Source organism: Camellia sinensis, chromosome 5 (genome assembly GCF_055761805.1).
Source record: "Camellia sinensis isolate YWXY chromosome 5, ASM5576180v1, whole genome shotgun sequence".
Taxonomy (NCBI): domain Eukaryota; kingdom Viridiplantae; phylum Streptophyta; class Magnoliopsida; order Ericales; family Theaceae; genus Camellia; species Camellia sinensis.
Genome location: NC_138965.1, coordinates 42,038,294 through 42,057,845, shown reverse-complemented (window position 1 = coordinate 42,057,845; position 19,552 = coordinate 42,038,294). Strand labels below are relative to the sequence as shown.

Genomic DNA, 19,552 nt, shown 5'->3' with positions numbered 1-19,552 from the left:
AGAAGTTTTTTTTCCCATATAAAGAATTGATTTATATGTCAATAAAAATATTTTTTGGAAATTATAAATGACTATAAAAGATATAGGCCCTGTTTGTTTTCAGAGGTAGAATTGAGGGGATTGATAGTAAGGAGATTAATAGTGAGGGGATTGTTAGTAAGGGGATTGATAGTGAGGGGATTAAGCAAAATTGTGTTTATTTTGATAATAGTTGTTAGTGTATGGAATGTTAAATTATTTTTATATAAAATAATAATAAAAAAATAATAATAATAAAAAATACAAAAACATTAAACATTAATGTTTTAAAAAAAATGCCCAACATGTAAAAAAATTTTAAAAAATAAAAATAAAATAAAAAAATTCTAGAAAAAAATAAAACAAATAAAATAATAATTTTTACTTAACAAAAAATATAAAAAAAATTAAACATTAATGTTCAAAAAAAAATGCCTGACATGTAAAAAATAAAATAAAAAATAAATAAATAAATAAAATTTCTAGTTCGCCGGACTATTTTTCTAATACCAAGTCTTAGAGGCCCCGTTTGTATTCCTCTTTTACAGTCCGGAGTGGACTGTGAATGATGAACAGTGACCATACCTCTTGTTTGTTTGCAAATTTGGGGAATGGATTCATAAGTCGGAGGGCTTCAGATGGGCCTTGGATGTTGGGATTGTTAGTCCGCCCCAACACTTGGTATTGAATATTAGTCCGTTGGTATCAAGAGAGTAATTTACTTGTTTACCCTCTTCTCTTCTCCTTCTCTCTCTGTTTGTCTCTGTTCTCTTATCATATATATATGTATATTTCATTCGATTTCTCACCAACTAAACATAAATGTAGACAAATTGCAAATTAGAATAGTAACATTGAAGAGTGATGCTCTGATCTTCGATTAAATCAAACAAAAGAGATACAAATCAAAAGACATATATGATATACATATACATACATATATATATATATATATATATATATATATACTTATGATCTCCTCAGTTGAGGGATTGATTACGGAGATACTTTTCTTCTTCACAGGCTCTCTCCATTCACGTTTCTTCTTCTTCGCCATTGACTCTCTCTCTCTCTCTCTCTCTCTCTCTCTCTCTCTCTCTATGTTGGTGAACTCACAAAGTGGAAAGGCAACATTATATGAGCAGATAATCCTCTGTGAATACTTTTGTCAAAACCATGGGCTGGTTTTGGACAAAAGCGGGTTTCTTTAATAATAATAATAATAAATAGATTAATAGTTGAATTTTTTATTATTTTTAATTATATGATTTTAATTTTAATTTTTGAATAATTTAATTGGGTAATGCATTTATTAATTGGTATAAGCTTAAATTTAATACTAATACAACAAGAGTATTTGTGTAATTTTACATAGTTAATCCCATTACTATCTCTCAAAACAAACATGAACTATTGCTAGTCCACTGGCTATCAAACAAACACATTTTTCTTAATCTCCTCACTAACAGTCCTTTCACTAACAGTCCTCTCACTATTAATCCCCTCACTATCAATCCCCTCTATTCTACTTCTGAAAACAAACGGGGCTAGAGGCCCATCCTAATCCGGAGCTTACTCTCAATTCCCTCCCCATCTCTCAAAACAAACACAATATTAGTAGGTCTCACCTCACCACCAATCCCAATCCCCCCTCTAACTCTCCAAACAAACGGGGCCATAAGGTTATGCATTAGGAAATCAGGTATCACTAAAGACAATAAAATATAAAAAACATAAGCTTTTACAGAATTTTATATAACATACTTGACTTAAAAAATATACTTGTGTTATTTGAAGATTCATATATATACATGCGTCTTCAATTGTTTTTCTTTTGAAGTTTTAATAAATGAGATTAAAAAAAATTATTGCAATCTTTTTGTTGTATATTCCTACACCATTTCTTTTGAAGTTTTAATAAATGAGATTTAAAAAAAATGTATTGCAATCCTCTTGTTGTATATTCATACACCATTGTCATCCTCATATTGTGTAATATGTGTGTGCAATAATGTTTTGAAATTCGAATCATTCAGTGAATCAGAAAGGGACCTAAAGTGATGGGTCATTGATCAACCGATGGGTGAACCCAAATTAAATTATGACATCATAATTATATTATAAATATATTAAAATTTATATAAATAAAACATAGATATGAAAAAATTCAAAATTTCTAATATATTTTAATTTTCCTTTATTTCTAAATTGAAAAATCATAAATATAAAAAATAATCTTAACACAACAATGAAATTTTCAAAGCTTGTTTTCAAAATCAAATATTAAGGTGGCGTTTGGTAAAGTCTACGTTTTGAGAAAAATAAAAGCTCCAAACACGTTTGGCTTCGACAAAATATTAGAAAAATTTTAAATACAAAAGGAGAAAGTTATCTATAAATCCCATCTTGAGGGATGGTGATTTATTTAGTCCCAAAGATTATTTTATAAACCAATTAGTCTCATTAATTTTGGAAATGTAGATTTAATATATTATTTAGAAATTAGGTTTACGATTACATCCTTATTTCTATTATGTTTCCTTCTTCTTTAATTTTTTTTTTTTATTTTTTTTCTCTTTTGTGTTAGGAAGGTAAGATACATAATGTATGAGAATTAAATTTGGAATAAATTTTTATATGAGAATCTTTTTTATTTGGAATAACTTGAAATATGTGATTTTTCAAACATTTCAAAAGGAGTACAAAAATAATTTCAAATATAAAAATTTTCAAACATTTCAAAATGAGTACAAAAACTTCTTAGTAAGTTTTGGACAAATATATAATTTCAAATTGTAACACTCAAGCATAACACTCTAAAAAAAAATTTCTTAATATACATTTTTCAAACATAACACTCCAAAAAAACTTCTTATTATAATATTCCAATGTAGCACATCAAAAAGTCTTAGTATTCTTTTTCTAAACGTAACACTCCAATATAATACTCCAAAAAAAGGATGTGAGATTCTTTAAATCATTCCAAACGGATATAAGATTCTTCAAATCATTCCAAAAAGAATATAAAAATTCATTAGTAATTTTAAACTTTAAGTGTTATATTTGAGAAAAATATACTAAGGAGTTTTTAAATATTTTTGTGTGTGTTACATTAGAATATATTACATTGGAGTATTGGAGTGTTACGTTTGGAAAAAGTACACTAAGAAATTTTTTAGTGTGTTACATTAGAGTGTCACATTATTGTTTGTAATGTGAGATTTGTTCCAAAATGAGAAAAAAATTAAAACCTCTATAATGTGAATTGTCCAAATATATAATTTCACATTTAGAGAAATATATTTTTATCCTTTAAAAATTAACTCTATACGTATAAGTGACTACGCTTTTGTATAATTTTTACTTTAATAGAATCTTTGGATTTATAAGGAAAAATAAAAAAACTAAACAATTGACAAAATCATATTTTAAAATTTATTGATGCTTCACCCAAACAAAAATCCAAAATTGTTTTTGTTAATTTTAATGCTTATTTTGTTTGTTAATTATTTATACCATCTACGCTTGTATAGAGGCATACGTATATCTCATATCATATATGACTTGGTAATATTACATGCATCAATTAGTATACTAATTAATATACCAATACTAGTTATAATATCATTATTAACGCACTCATCAATCAGATTACAAATATCAAAAGCTTTTTTAATTATGTCACGTTATCAATTAATACATTAATTAATATTAATACATAATGATTTTTAATAGTAAGGGGTTGTTTAGATTGTTCTAAATAAATGTATTTTTTGATTTTTTATTAAATATGAATTGAATTTAAAGTGATATAATAAAGAAATAATATGATTTAAATAAAATAATAATTTTTTAACTTTTTAAATTTTTTAAGAAACACCTCGCCTAAGTAGAACTCTCGCATTCTCCCACTCGACTTTTATTCTTATTTATTGCCTTTGATTTTTCCATAGAACTATCTGGATTCTCTCTCCCCTCTCCATTAAACCACCTCTATTGACAAACTTTTTTACTCCTGCATGCCTGTGATGGGAAGAGGCTTTTACGATTTTTTTGAAGTAAAATATTCATTAAAAATAAATAAATTTTTTAATATAATAAAATAATATATTATATCTAATTTATAATTATTATATTATTTTTTAAAAAAAATTTAAAAAATTAAAAAAATTAAAAATCCTTTTCAAACTAAATTTTTTAACCCCACACTAAAATAAAAATAAAAAAATAAAATAAAAACGAACCCACTTTCCAAACAAAACCACGGTATACCCGCAAATCTGTTTCCGTGAAGCTCTTTTCAAAATTAACAGAGACCCATTACATCTGTTATCACTCTCTGCAAACCCATTTCAGCGTTCTCTAATCCGTGGACAATGACTTCAAATTCCCAACTATTGGGCAAATGAACACCAACAATGACGACATGGACATGGAAATGGAGCTTCCTGAGGGAAGCCCAGTTCACAAGGTTGGAGAAGAGAAGGAAATTGGAAATGATAGGTTGAAGAAGAAGCATATCAAGGAAGGTGAAAGTTGGGACACTCCTACCAAAGGCGACGAGGTCGAAGGTACATTGATCTATTGGTTCATTCGGTTATGGATTTTTGATTGATTGTGTAATTGTTATGAGGTAGATGAAATTGGGGGCATTTGTGTTAATGGGTCGATATTGATTTTGCAGTTCGTTGCATTGGTACTTTGCTTGATGGCACCCAGTTCAATTCAAGTTTTAGAGATTCATTACATATTTGAAGCAAAATACATAGATTTGTTGTTAGATTTACAAATCTGTTGTATAGATCTACTTTTTAAATAACAAAACGTCAGGAAAAAAATTTGTCTCTCAATGAGGCACCGACAGAGGAGAGCAGAGAGAGAGAGATACCTTGGTTGCTGTTCATGATCAAAGAGAAATCATTGAATCAGTAGTTATTATTCTACATTACGGGATTTGCAATTTTTGTGTTCGAATTTCAGGAGGTAAAATATTATTGTCAATTTATAAATTAAATACGGCAATGCTCTTACGCGCCATTTCTCAAAATAAGCCCAACTATTAACCTATTTTCTAAATTGAGTCTAGTTTGGTCGAAATTTCTAAAACAAGCTGAAACGTTATTCTAAAACACGCTTTCACCGTATTTTTGATCCAGGCACAGGAAATGAATAAAATCATAAAAACATGGTTAAAAATCACATTTTTAATTAATAAAACGTGAGAAAGCTGTGTTGTAAAAAAAAGATGATTAGAAACCACACTTTTAATAAAAAACAAAACCACATCACGCACTCATACTCTTCTCTCTCTCTCTCACACACATCACTCACATCAAACATATATAATTTTTAATATATATAAGTTTTATTTTATAAAATTGAGACCAATATTAAATATATATATATATATATAATAATTTATAATAGCAAATAATAATCAGCTACATAAAATGACTATTTTTTACTTTAATTCTTAAAATTTATTTTTTTTTATTTTAAGGTTTAAGATTTAGGGTTTAATTCTTTTTTTTTATTTTAGGATTTAGGAGTAAATTTTTATTTATTTATTTTAGGGTTTAGGGTTTAATTCTTAAAATTTATTTATTTTTATTTTAGGGTTTAGAATTTATAGTTTAATTCTTAAATTTTATATTTTTTTTATAAATCATAAATCCTAAACCCTAAAATAAAAATAAATAAATTTTAAGAATTAAACCCTAAACTGTAAAATAAAAAATATAAATTTCATCCCTAAACACTAAAATAAAAAAAAAAATTAAGAATTAAACCCTAAATCTTAAACCTTAAAATAAATAAAAAAAAATTTAAGAATTAAAATAAAAAAAGTAATCATTTTATATAGTTGATTATTATTTGCTATTATAAATTATTATTATATTTATTTAATGTTGGTCTCAATTTTATAAAATAAAATTTATATATATTAAAATTATATATGTTTGATGTGAGTGATGTGTGTGTGTAAAAGAGAGAGAGAGAGAGGGGGAGAGAGAGGAAAAAAAAGAGAGTGTGAGTGCGTGATGTGGTTTTGTTTGTTATTGAAAGCGTAGTTTCTAACCACGTTTTCTTTAAGAGTACTGCTATTAGCACCTGCTAAAATTCTTTGGACTCCCCATTTTATAATTTTTTTTATTACAATTATACCCTAAAGTAGAATTACATTAAAAGACATTATTAAATGGAACACTCTCCTATCAATAAGAACTAATACTCTATAATATTGGACACCCACCCCCACCCCCACTCCAACTATACGTATTCCATGCTTGTAAACCCTAAACCTATTACTTTTCATAACCAACTAATATAAACCCTAAATCTATTATTTTTCATAATCATCTTGAATCCTGAATGTGTCATCTTCATCACCATCATCAACACTATTGAACTTGAAAGTTTTGCTTCAAGTATAACGTATACTTCATCATTTATTTCACTGTGTAGAGCAATAGAGGACGAGGACAACAATTCTAGTGAGATCGGCGTTCCATTAATAAGTTTATCTGTCTTGTATTAACATTCTCGGTCGTTTTCGGTCGTTCTTGTTTCGTTCGAGCTGTTCGGTACTGGTTTGCTGACTGTTGGAATTATGTTCGGTAATACAGTACTGAACATAATCCTTTCGTTCAATACATAGGTTCCAAACATTAATGCGAATAGTCAGCTATGTAATTTTCTTTGTTAAACTAACTTAAAATGGAAAATAGTGAATTGGAATGTATTTAAGTTATGTATTTTGAATGGATTTAATTCATGTTATTTTAAGTTGTGAATTGGAATGGATTCAAGTTACACAGTGATGAACAAATTTTGTTTGGACATACAGTGTTGACAGGATCATTATTGTTCGACAAAACAGTTCTGAACAAAATATATTTTTTCGGCTACACAGTGGTGAACAAATTATTTTGGGCTACATTCAGAATTCTAATGGCGATTCAAACGATGATTCTGATGGCGATTCAGACGATGATTCTGTTTTTCCTCATCTTGCAAATGGTTATTCAAATACCGTAGAAATTGGAGCATCTTCGATAGATCTCAGCGATGACAAAGATACAAAAAGCAACAAAGAAGATGATGATGAGATGATGAGAGAGGTTACTGATTCGGCGATACGGAGAGCGTTCAGAGAAGATGAGAGTCGTCGGAATGCTCCATTGATGGCCGAGACGGCGACGAGAGTGATGGAGGGTTGGGGTCCAAGAATTCTATACTAAACCAAAGCTCCAAACTCTGAAGATTGAGTGAGTCAGGGAATGAGAGAGATGGAAAATTAGGTGGGTGTGCATTTCATTGTGAAAATATTATGAATATGAGTAGATTTGGTAATAAGTGGGGTGTCCAAAAAAATATTATTAAAATTTAGAGTTTACGGTTGGAATCCAAAAAAATGGGGGATCCAAAAAATTTTGGTAGGTGCTAATAGCAGCACTCTTCTTTAAAACACAGTTTTTTTAAAAGCGTGGTTTCTAACAATGGTTTATTAATTAAAAGCGTGATTTGTAACCACGCTTTTATGATTTTATTCATTTTCCGCGCCTGAGTCAGAAATATGGTGAAAGCGTGTTTTGGAATAACGCTTCAGCTTATTTTGGGAAATGACCCATACTCTTAGGCCCCGTTTGTTTAGAAAGTTAGAGGGGAGATTGAGATTGGCAATGAGGTGAGACCCACTAATATTGTGTTTGTTTTGAGAGATGGGGAGGGGATTGATAGTGAGCTCCGGATTAGGATGGGTCTCCCCAAGGGGATTCGGATGGGCCTCCAAGACTTGGTATTAGAAAAATAGTCCGGCGGACTAGAATTTTTTTTTTATTTATTTTTTATTTTATTTTTTACATGTCGGGCATTTTTTTTTTGAAACATTAATGTTTAATTTTTTGTATTTTTTGTTAAGTAAAAATCATTATTTTGTTTGTTTTATTTTTTTCTGAAAATTTTTTATTTTATTTTTATTTTTTTAAAATTTTTTACATGTTGGGCATTTTTTTTAAAACATTAATGTTTAAAGTTTTTGTATTTTTTTATTTGTTTTATTATTTTATATTTATTTTTTATAAAAATAATTTAACAATCCCTACACTAACAACTATCATCAAAACAAACACAATTTTACTTAATCCCCTCACTAACAATCCTCTCACTATTAATCCACTTCATTCTACCTCTAAAAACAAACGGAGTCTTAGAGTTAGGATTGCGTAAAATATCACCTAATTTATTAAAATTATATCATTTCATATTAATTCACATTTAATCACAATTTAAACATTAAAATCTATAATTTGCTTTCGAAATTGTTTCGTTTTAGTATAATTAATATATATATATATTAAATTATAGTTAAATATGAATGTGAGAAAAATTTAATATATGAAATTTATTATAAAGTAATAATTATTTATATAAAAAATATTATATAAAATTAGTTTATATTATATATATATATATATAATATTATATAAATTAGGGTTATATAAAATGTAAAATTTTAATATTTAGTTAAAATATTTTTTAATTTGTTAATTTGCTTAAAATTGCTCAAATGATAATTTGTCAATTTATCAGTGATTTGATTTATAATTTTATTTCACATCGCGCACACCCTGGAGCATGGAATAATTTTTCAAAATAAAGAGGTATGGTTGGTTTATTTTTTTATTTTTTTTTATTTATCGTTTATAGAGAAGGAAGCTGGCAGAGGAGATATTACCATTGAGATATAGAATTAAAATACTCTTTCGTCTCTCTCTCTCTAACTCTCTCTTTATTAGGTTATTGAGCTTATTTTTAGATTTAATTTTGATAATTTAAATTGTTCATATTTTAAAATTTATTGAGTATATCATATATGTAAAAAATTAAGTTGATCGGATATCAAAAAATATGGGTTCAAAAAACTATTTATTAAATTTTTTTAAAAAATGATTTGTAATTCGATGATCTGAATACGTAATTTTTGATATTCGATCAATTTAATTTTTTACAAGTATGATATACTTAGCCTTCGTTTAACAATAACTTTTTTAGTTGACTTTTTGATGTTTTTGACTTTTGTAGCCTGAGACTTTTTTAGTCGTTTGGTATTCTTGTTTGATTTTTTTGACTTTTTGACTTTTTGGCTTTGGAATGGTATTTTTTTTTTTTTGTTTTTTTTCCTTATTTTGTCATTTTGTGACTTTTTAACCTTTTTTTGTCCTTTTGTGCTTTTTTAGTCCAATAGAAAACTATTGCTATTGGTTGGCAGTAATGTGGTCTGTGTGGAAACTCAGGAATGAGTGCATATTTAATGAAGCACAACCATCTTTGAATGAGTTGGTTGATCTGGTAAAAACCAGAGTTGCTATGTGGGCTGTTTCTTCCTTGAGAGAGTTTAATTACTCGGTGCATGATGTGTTATATAACCTGAAGCAGGTCTGCAACTGTGTATAGATAAAGGGACCTAAGGATGCTGAATTGTTGCTAGTATGCTGGTGCTGGTGAAGCACAACCATTTTTGGTATTTGTTTGATTGGGAGGGGTAGGACTGTATCTGTAGCTTGCTGCTGGTATTGGGTTGCTTTGGATTCATCGGTCTTATGGGTCTTTTGTTTCATCAGTCCATCTGGTATGTTGGGCCAATGACTTGATCTGTGGATGCTAAACTGATATGTTGGCTGCAACTTCATCTGCCCTATGCTATGCTGTTCGGGGTGAGTCTGCCCTATGCTATGCTGTCTGTGGCTAGCTGTAACTTCATCTCCAACCTCTCCCCGCTGCCTGGGATGGGCTTTTATCTGTCTGCTAAGGATGTGTTCATGTCTGTAAGCTGGTTAGTTGTTTTGTGGTTGGCTCAATAGGCATCAGTGGTCCAAGTTAGCTCAATTGGCAGCAGTAGCTGGTGTAGAAGCTTCTTTCTGTCATTGTTCTGGTTTTATCTGCATTATTCTGGTGTAGTGGCAGCATCTGGTTTATGGTTTATCTGGGTTGTTTTGGCATTGTCAGAGTCCACTTCACTTTTCTTCATGAGTTACTAGCTACTGTGATCTGTGTTTTGCACTGGTCTGAATGGTGACTTCTCCAACCTCCCCTGGTTTGCTGTCAAATAGGATCAGTGGATGGGTATCTTGTTTTTGGCTACTGCTGTATGAATTGGTTAGTGGTCTGGCATTGGGTTTGCAGTTGGTTGGTGGTCTGGCATTTTGGTTGTTTGAATTGGTTGGTGGTCTGAATTAGTTGGTCTGATTTGGCTGCTGCTGTTATGTGACATGATCTTGGTGCTGGTCTGTAGGTGGTGATTAGGGCTGCTCTGTGAGATTGGAGGTGGTAGGAATAGGTTCAAGGCAAGCAACTTGGTAACTTGGTCAAGTTAAACCTTAAAGCTCACCAACCCAAACATTTTGGTTCGGTATGCTCTGATTGAGAGGAACATATCAGAATGGGATCTTCTTTTTGGTTTGCTAATGCATTGCTACTTGGTGTGATGCTGCTATAGCCTAGTTTTGGTGTCCATCATCAGAAGCTATTGGTGGTTGTTTTGCTGCTATTGCGGCTGCAGAGTGGTAGTTTTGCTGCTGATTTGTTCTGCTACGAATGCAAGCTTCATGAATCTGTTTATGTGCTCTGCTGAAATAGCAGCTTTATTGTAGATGAATGGTCTTTAAGGGGTGTGTTATGTTAGGCTGGGCTGCTGTGAATTTTTGTTTTTGGATGTCTGATTTGTTTGTTTTGTTTTCGTTTTTGCTCTACATGTTGGTTACTCACCAACTTGGAGCTTGGAGTTTGTGCTAGCAGATGATTTGGTGTGCATCTAACCTAGTTGGGATCTGAATGTTTCACTATGATGCTTTTTGCACTCTCCGCTTTATTGATGTATGTTATCATACTCTGTATGTTTTTTCCATCAATAAAGTTCCCTTTTTTTTTTTGCTGATAAAAAAAAAAAAAAAAAAAACCAAACATCACCGTAACAAATCTTAAAATGTGAACGATTCAAATCATTAAAATTGAATAAAAAAAAGTCCAATAGCCTAACAAAAAAAAAGTTAAGGCCTCGTTCGGGAACAGACTAATTTAGTAACTTTTTGACTATTTGGCTAAAATATGAGTTAAAAAAACTAGTATTTTTGATATGATTTTTTGGCTTTTTATGAAAAGATATACAAAAAGTAAAGAGAAAAAGAGAATATTTAACTTTTTGATATAAGTTATTAAATTTTTAACTTTTTTAATAATTTTTTGACCTTTTAATTAAACCGGACTGTTGGCAAATAAGCTATAAGAAGAGAAATAAATAAGAGAGTCTTGATTCTGAGATACATGCCGACCAATTTGTATCTGCCTCGTTTTGAAACATAAACGAAACTTGAGTGTCTTTCAAAAAAAAATTGTTATATAAGTTTTTTGTGTTAGTTTTTAATTTTTTTTTTAAATTTATAAACAAAAAATTGGAAAGATAATCATTATTAAACAGACCATTATCGCACCAACCAAATCAATTTATCAGACGTAACTTCCAAAGCACTGGAACAACGCACAAAGCGGTATGCTTTAATACGTGGGGCAATTAAGGTCAAGTTTCGCATGTCTAGAATAAATTAAAAAGTCAAAAAATTATTTAAAAAGTTTAAAAGTTAATATTATTTATTAAAAATTAATAATTACGACTGCACAATTTTTAATTTTAATTTTCTTTTATAAATTAATTTTTACAATTTTTTATTACATATTTTTTCATAAAAAGTCAAAAAGTTAACCCAAACATCTGTATTTTCTTTCTCAATTTTTTAGTTTAAAAAGATAAAAAGTACACTTATTTAGGATATCCTAAACAACCCCTAAATCTATCTTTAAAAAATTAATTACATGATAAATTTTATAATATTCTAATTAATACTTGAAAATCTGACTTTTTTACAGTTGATAAAGGAGCGCTTTGAAAACTTGATTAAAAGTTAGTATTTAATTTTTAACTTATTTTAGATCATATTATTTCTTTTTTTTCATAAAAAAATAAAAAGTTAAAAAATTAAAAAGCTAATTTTTAACTAATTTTTCAAAATACCCTAAAATTTTAGATTCCAGTAAACTGAGCTTTCGTTTGGGATGTAGGTTGATTTTTTGATTTTTTGGCTATTTTAGTCGAGCGTTAAAAAATCTCGTTTGGGATAATTCTTTTAGTTTTTTGACTTTTGTGAGAGAAAAAAATTAAATAATTATAATTTAGATGTGACGTTTTATTTTATTAGCTTTTTAGCCTATTTTGCTTTTTGTGACTATTCTAACCTAGCCTAATGCCAAACGAAGCCTAAAGTAAAATTTTTAGGTTATAAAGTTTCCCAAAGTACTATTCTTTCTATAAGTCGATAGATCTATTACTTTTAAATTTCTTGATGAAATCTTAGACAAAATCCTATTACAAAGGTTTTTAGGATCCCTTAATTATATTGTTAAATTTTATGAAGACCTTAGAAAAGCTTGTCAATTTCTTTTTGATCGTTTGAGAGATGATCCTCCTCCTTAGTCTCTTAATCATACTATTACTATTCAACAAGTCAAAAAATATTGATAGATCGTTTCATACACCAAAAATAAACTCTAAATTGTATTAAATTCTTTAGAATAATGGTAAGTCTAGATATCAATCAACAGGGACAAACGAGAAATTAAACTAATTTAACTTCTAAATTAATTTTGATAAAAAGATTGAGGGATATAATGGCTAAACAAGAATTAAATAAAATTGAGAAATTGAATTGACAATTAAAAGTAGGGTTTGAAATACTGATTTTTGGAAAAATCTTAGGGCAAAGAATTAACCACTAACCACATAAATAAGACTTAACATCAGCCATCAATTGTAATCCAGTTCGAACTACCCAATATTTCACAACTACAAGTTTAAAATATTGATCAAGATGATTGTTGCATTCAATGTACAGGCACGAATCATTACAAGTAGCACGAGTCACTTGTTCTAAACTATGGTAGCAACACAACTCGTCTCTCGTAGTATGACTCATCTCATATTTTGAACACAAACACAAAGAAAATTAATATATGGAAAGTATTAAATAATCACAGAGAATAAAATAATTGAAGAGATGAAAAGGAAAATTGTTATAAACTTTTAAAACATTCATACATTTATTCAAACCGTTTTACAATCAAAACTTAAGAAAAATCTCTTTACATGGCTAGGGTTTCATCAAAACTTTAGAAATAGTAGCCTAGCCATTTATGGAGGAGTGGGAAGAGGTGGAGGAAGACGAAGTCACCATGGGAGACATTCTTCAAGCTTCAAGTTTTTCTTCCTTCCAAACCCTAGCCTCTCTCTCATTTTTCTTTGAAATATTTTCGAACGCCAAAATATTCTTTTTTTTTTCTTTTTATTCCCAGCAAAACAGACTTCATTTTTCGCGCAAGCAACCCTAGGTGGGCCGCTCGAGCAATGGTGGGTCGCACGTGCGGTGGAGCTTGGTCGCACGTGCGGTGAGTTGGCAGGCCGGGAATTGTCACCATTCACACGGAGAATCTGCTTTTGAGTCACTTTTTGCTTCAATTTGCGTGTTGCCTACCAAATTTCTACAAATGCACAAAATATATCATCTCCACCAAATAAACAAAATTCAAAAATTATAAATGTAACTTAAGCGGGTTCAATGTGGTATCTTTCGGCCTACATCAAATATGTCAAGACTTTACCTTAAGCATTTTTAGTGAAGATTCATTCAAAATTATTAAAATTGATGCCACTGACATTGGTTATAGTGGCATCCTCCTTCAGCAAGTCCATTTCAAGTCATCTGAACAAATTGTTCATTTTCACTCTGGTATTTTGAATAAAGCACAAAAAAAATATAGCACAATTAAAAAAGAAATTTTATCTATTGTATTATATATTAGTAAATTTTAAGATGCTATTTTAAATCAAAGATTTTTAGTATGCGTTGATTATAAACGTGCAAAATATGTTTTAGAAAAAGATGTTCAAAACATTGCTAGTAAGTACATTTTTGCTCGTTGACAATCTATTTTAAGTATATTTAATTTTGATATTGAATAAATTCTTAGTAGTCAAAACTCTATCTTTGATTTTCTTACCCGTGAATTTTTACAGGGTGGATAGAGAAAGTTATACATATATTTATATTACGAATTTCATAGTAAAAATGCTCACTTCATATTATTCTGTCCACAAACTACAAATCATCCACTATCGCAAAATTATTTACCATTATGCCTTTGAAATAGCCTATTTAAAGTCAATTGACCAAGATTCCTATCCCCAATTTCACCAAATTGCTAGCCGACGCTATTTAATTGCTCATTACACAAATCTTTTCAATTTCCATACAGGTAAGTTAGATATCCTTAGTGGATGCTAACCTATTTTCTTTTTTTTTAATTACAGATGTCAAGTCAAAAACTTTCCTCTAAATCACTTGCTATTATTCTAATCAATCAATCCATTGTTGCATCTCTAATTAATCTAATCAACAGATACCAAATTCTTAGTACTATTTCTAAACTTAGTTACACTTTTGTTCTTGCCACTGATCCCTTTGCTTTCCAATTAATTACGTCCATGCCTCCTATTAATTTATAATTATTTTAAAAATGCCACTGATTTGATATTTTCGCCTAATACAAATAGAAAAAGGGGGTTCTATTTTTTATGCCTTATGTAGATACTACTAGTCTCTGATGAACGGGTCGGGCTGATCCAGGCCTCCTACGCGGTTGTCCGATCGCTGGGCCCCACTAAGAAACCTGCACAAGAGTTCAACGGGGAACAGGAGTCCCCCAGCGAACCCTCTGACAAGCAAGTTAGAGAAGAGAGATCAACAGAATATAGAGATAGGATGATGATAAAGAACTTAATCTTCTCTTTGTCTTTGAAACCTGCTTATATCCTTTGCTTATCATTAACTTGTCCATTCCGACCTGTCATGTTGGTCGAAAGTCTATGTTCTAGCTTGCCTTATTCATGGTCAGGCTGTTCTGTTCCGACGTGAAGGGGTTATCGTAATAAATGCTGCAAGGAACCTCATTAATGGCTGATGTGTAGTGCAATAATTCTGCAGGATCTTTGTCTGCTTATGTGGCTGGTTCATCTCTTGACAAGTGTTTAGGTGTCATTGGTCCTTGATGCAACGTTGGGCTCCAGCAATGTTAGGCTCTAAGTAGTGGGCCAAAAGCCCCTATAGGCCCACCTATGTCAATAGCCCCTCATTCCCAAGTGCAGCTTTAGCCCAACGAAGGGAAAAAGAAAGAAGATAGGGGTTATGAGAGGTCAACGGAGAGAAAACCGACTAGGAGGTGGGCCGACTGCGAAGGGTGGCCGAGTGAGGAGGTCAACTACGAAGAGGGCCGACCGCAAAGGTTGACCGAGTGAGGAGGCCGACTACGAGGAGGGTCGACCACGAAAGGTGATCGAGTGAGGAGGTCGACTGCGAGGAAGACCGACCGCGGGGTGACCAAGTGAGAAGGCTGACTGCAAGGAGGGCCGACCACGAAGGGTGACCGAGTGAGAAGGCCGACTGTGAGGAGGGTCGACCGCGAGGAGGGCTGACCGCGAAGGGTGACCGACTGCGAGGAAGGCTGACCGCGAAGGGTGACCGACTGCGAGGAAGGCTGACCGCGAAGGGTGACCGAGTGAGAAGGGGAAATAGCGGCGCGCGGGACTCAAGGCGCGGCATAGCACGTGATGATGTGAAAAGCATAGGGATAGTCGACGACGAGGAAAGTGAGCAACTTGGTGGTCTGCCGTGGATACTCTCCGATGGTGATGGGAAGATCGATGGAGCCTATGGAGGTCACCCGATCCCCAGTAAAGTCGACCAGTGGGGTTTGGAGATGGGACAAACTTTCTTCCCCGACCTTGAGCTGGCGATAGGCGTTTAGGAAGATGATGTCTGAAGAGCTACAGTTGTCGACAAGCACTCGTCTAACTTTGTAATTGGACAAGAGAGCAGAGATGACGAGGGGGTCGTCGTGAGGGTAACGGATGCTCGTGCAATCAGCCTTCGTAAAGGTAATGGGTTCCATCCATTGTTTGAGGTGTTTAAAGGGGCGATCCAAAGTCGAGACTTTTTTGTCGGAGCCCTGTCTGATTTTTTTGAATTCGGCTCGCTGAACTGAACGGGATGGTCCTCCGTACGCAAGTCTGCCAGCAATGACTCTGATCTCGCAAACTGGGGAAGCAGGGTTACCTTGTGCTTGGGGTTGTGGCGGGGGCCGATCATTGCCTTGGTTAGGTTGTGCGGGTTGTTGGGAAGGAGTGTGTCGGCGGTTGTCCCTAGCAGGTTCGGTCCTCGGCTGTTGCTAGGGATGGGCTACCGTGAACCGACCGAAGCGCCTCTAGCATATCAAGCTTTCTACCTGGTCTTTAAGGTTAACACATTCCTTGATGTTGTGGCCGTGGTCTTGATGGAAATGGCAGTATTTGGATTGGTCTCGCCGGTTGGAAGGGGACCGTGAGGGTTGTGGCCATTTCAAGTTGTAATCTTGTTGGATCTGGTTTAAGACTTGTTCCATGGGGGAGTTGAAGGGTACGTACCGTTCGAACCGAATGGGAGGTCGAGTAGGTGCCGATCAGTCGACTCAAGCGATTTGATCGGTATACTGAGGTGGTTGCTGGGTGTATTGGGTGGTTCTGGTTTCGAATTCCTTCCTCTTCTCTCTGAGGGTTGGGTTTTTGGTTGTGGAATCTTGGCGGGTGGCCAGAGAGTCTTCGGCATTTATGTATTTTTGGGCTTTGGAAATGAGGGTTGCCATAGAGGTTGGAGGGTTTTTGAAGAGGCAGAAAAGGAAATCGGATGATCGTAAACCGGCCATGAAATCTGTGAGAATGACCTTGTCATCGTTTTCTGCCATCTGCAAGGCTTCGATGTTGAAGCGAGTGATGAAGCTGCGCGGCGACCCCCCCTCCGTCTGACGGATGTTGAGGAGTTGGGTTACCGGACGCTGCTGGCGCTGGGCACCAATGAAGTGGTTAAGAAAGAAGTCACTTAGGTGGTGGAAAGTAGAGACAGGGTCCGTCGGCAGTTGACTAAACCACAGTCGGGCCGACCCCTTAAGTGTTACGGGGAAAGCCCGACATATGATCTCATCAGGGAATGCATGGAGGACCATTAGCGTCTTATAACTCTCCAAGTGGTCGACTGGGTCCGTTGTACCGTCGAAAGAGTTAATTGAAGGCATTTTGAACTTAGGAGGTAGGGGTTTTTCCCTGATGGAGGCGACGAATGGTGAGTTGGCTATGGTGGAGGGTTTATTCTTTATGTTCTATATGACTCCTTGGCCCCGTTTGTTTTGGGTGAAAGAGAGGGTATTGGGATTGCTAATACCAAGGTATTAGTAATAGTCTTGTTTGTTTTGGGAGAAGGCCTTGGGACTATTAGTCCCTTGGTATTACTAATACCCTTGGAGAGGGGATTGGTAAGGAGGAGGTAGAGATGGTATTAGAAAAATAGTGAGGGGATTATAAATTTTTTTATTTTTTTTATTTTTTATATATGGGAATTTTTTTTTAAAATATAATTTTTAATTTTTTATATTTTTTTATTTGTTTTATTATTTTATATAAAAATAATTTAACAATTCCTCACTACTAATCCCCTCACTATCAATCCCCTCACTACTAATCCCCTCACTATCAATCCCCTCATTAATAATCCCCTCACTATTAATCCCTTCACTATCAATCCCCTCTATTCTATCTCCCAAAACAAACGGGGCCCTTGAAGCTGGAGTTTCATGGCTTGAAGTTCCGCATCCCAAATAGGAACGTTGTCGCCACCAGAATGCAATGGAGGCTGGACACTACTAGCCTCTTCTTCGGGAGCATGTGCTTGGTCTGATGGATGTAAAGCCTAAGGTGGCGGGTTCATATCTTGGGGAGGGGGTCACAAACCCTCCAAGTTGGATGGGTGGGATTGTTGGAAAGGATGGCTCGGGATTCATTCTCAATTGGGTGGGATATCTTAAGGTGGTGAAAGAGGCACAAGAAGGTCTCGTTGAAACAAAGCATTGATCAGGGCTTGGTTTTGTTCGGCTAGGCGGTTAATGCTGTTGGTGAGTTCTGTGAAATACTGCGGTGGGTTGTTTGGGTTAGGAGGAGCGACTTGGGGATCGGCAACGTTGTTTGAGAAGCCATGGATCTAGTTGTGACCATCCACCCTGGTGGGTGACAGGTAAGGATTATCGAGAATGGGTCTCTTGCGACAATGAGCACAATTGCCACACAGAGTGAAAGGTTTCCCACAAACGGCGCCAACTAAAGATACTACTAGTCTCTGATGAACGGGTCGAGCTGATCCAGGCCTCCTACACGGTTGTCCGATCACTGGGCCCACTGAGAAACCTGCACAAGAGTTCAATGGGGAATGGGAATTCCCTAGCGAACCCTCCGACGAGCAAGTTAGAGAAGAGAGATCAACAGAATATAGAGATAGGATGATGATAAAGAACTTAACCTTCTCCTTGTCTTAGAAACCTGCTTATATCCTTTGCTCATCATTTCCTTGTCCATTTCGACCTGTCATGTTAGCCGAAAGTCTATGTTCTAGCTTGCCTTGTTCATGGTGAGGCTGTTCTGTTCCGATGTGAATGGGTTATCGTAATAAATGCTGTAGGGAACCTCATTAATGGCTGATGTGTGGTGCAATAACTCTGTAGGATCTTTATCTGCTTATGTGGCTGGTTCATCTCTTGACAAGTGTTTAGATGTCATTGGTCCTTGGTGCAACGTTGGGCTCCAACAACGTTGCGCTTTGGTATTTGAATTATGTATTGAGCTCTAAGTGGTGGACCAAAAGCCCCTATAGGCCCACCTATATCACCTTATAACAAAGCACAAATACTTAAACACAGAAAGCCCTAGAACATTTATGATCTCCATGCAAAAAATAAAAAATTCTATTCTTATAAAAGTAATAATTTTTTCTTACAAGAATGATGGGTAAATATTATTATTATAAATTAATTAATTTTTAATGGTGTACGACTTGAAATATAAGGTTCACAATGTGTTCCATAATTATGTATGATTAACGTTATTCCAAAAAAAAAAATGCAAAAAAATAAAAGAAATAATTATTTTTTGTAATAATTTTTTTATTTTTTTAATTATTTTAGTCACTTCCCAAACACCTCAGACTCAAATAGAGATCTTTGGTCCCAGTTTGGATTGTTTTGGGTATGATTTTTTGTGTTTTTGATTTTTTATTTATTATAAAAGATATAAAAAAATATAGAGGCGATGAAATAGAAATAATTTAATAAATAGAGAGGTGATGTAATAGAAATAAATTAATAAATAACTTATTTGAGATGTTGTCAAACTACGCTAGTGGATAATTTTTTGGCTTTTTCTTTTTTTTTCTTTTTTTTTTTTTTTTTTTGGAGAAAACTATGGTTTGGGGACAAGCTAAAAAAAAAAAAAAAAGCTATATAAGTTGTCATATCATTTTTTTTTTGGGTGGACACATTTTTCTTAAAAAGAAAAAATAAAACAAAACAAAACAAA

General features: G+C 33.2%; 1 long non-coding RNA gene across 1 annotated transcript; it reads left to right on the top strand.

Annotated features, from left to right (window-relative positions):
* Nucleotides 1-4,226: 4,226 nt before the first annotated feature.
* On the top strand, nucleotides 4,227-4,868 carry LOC114257995 (uncharacterized). The gene is made up of 2 exons (XR_014328735.1): nucleotides 4,227-4,589; nucleotides 4,703-4,868. It is a non-coding gene; the product is annotated as an uncharacterized LOC114257995 (long non-coding RNA).
* The last annotated feature ends 14,684 nt before the right edge of the window (nucleotides 4,869-19,552 follow it).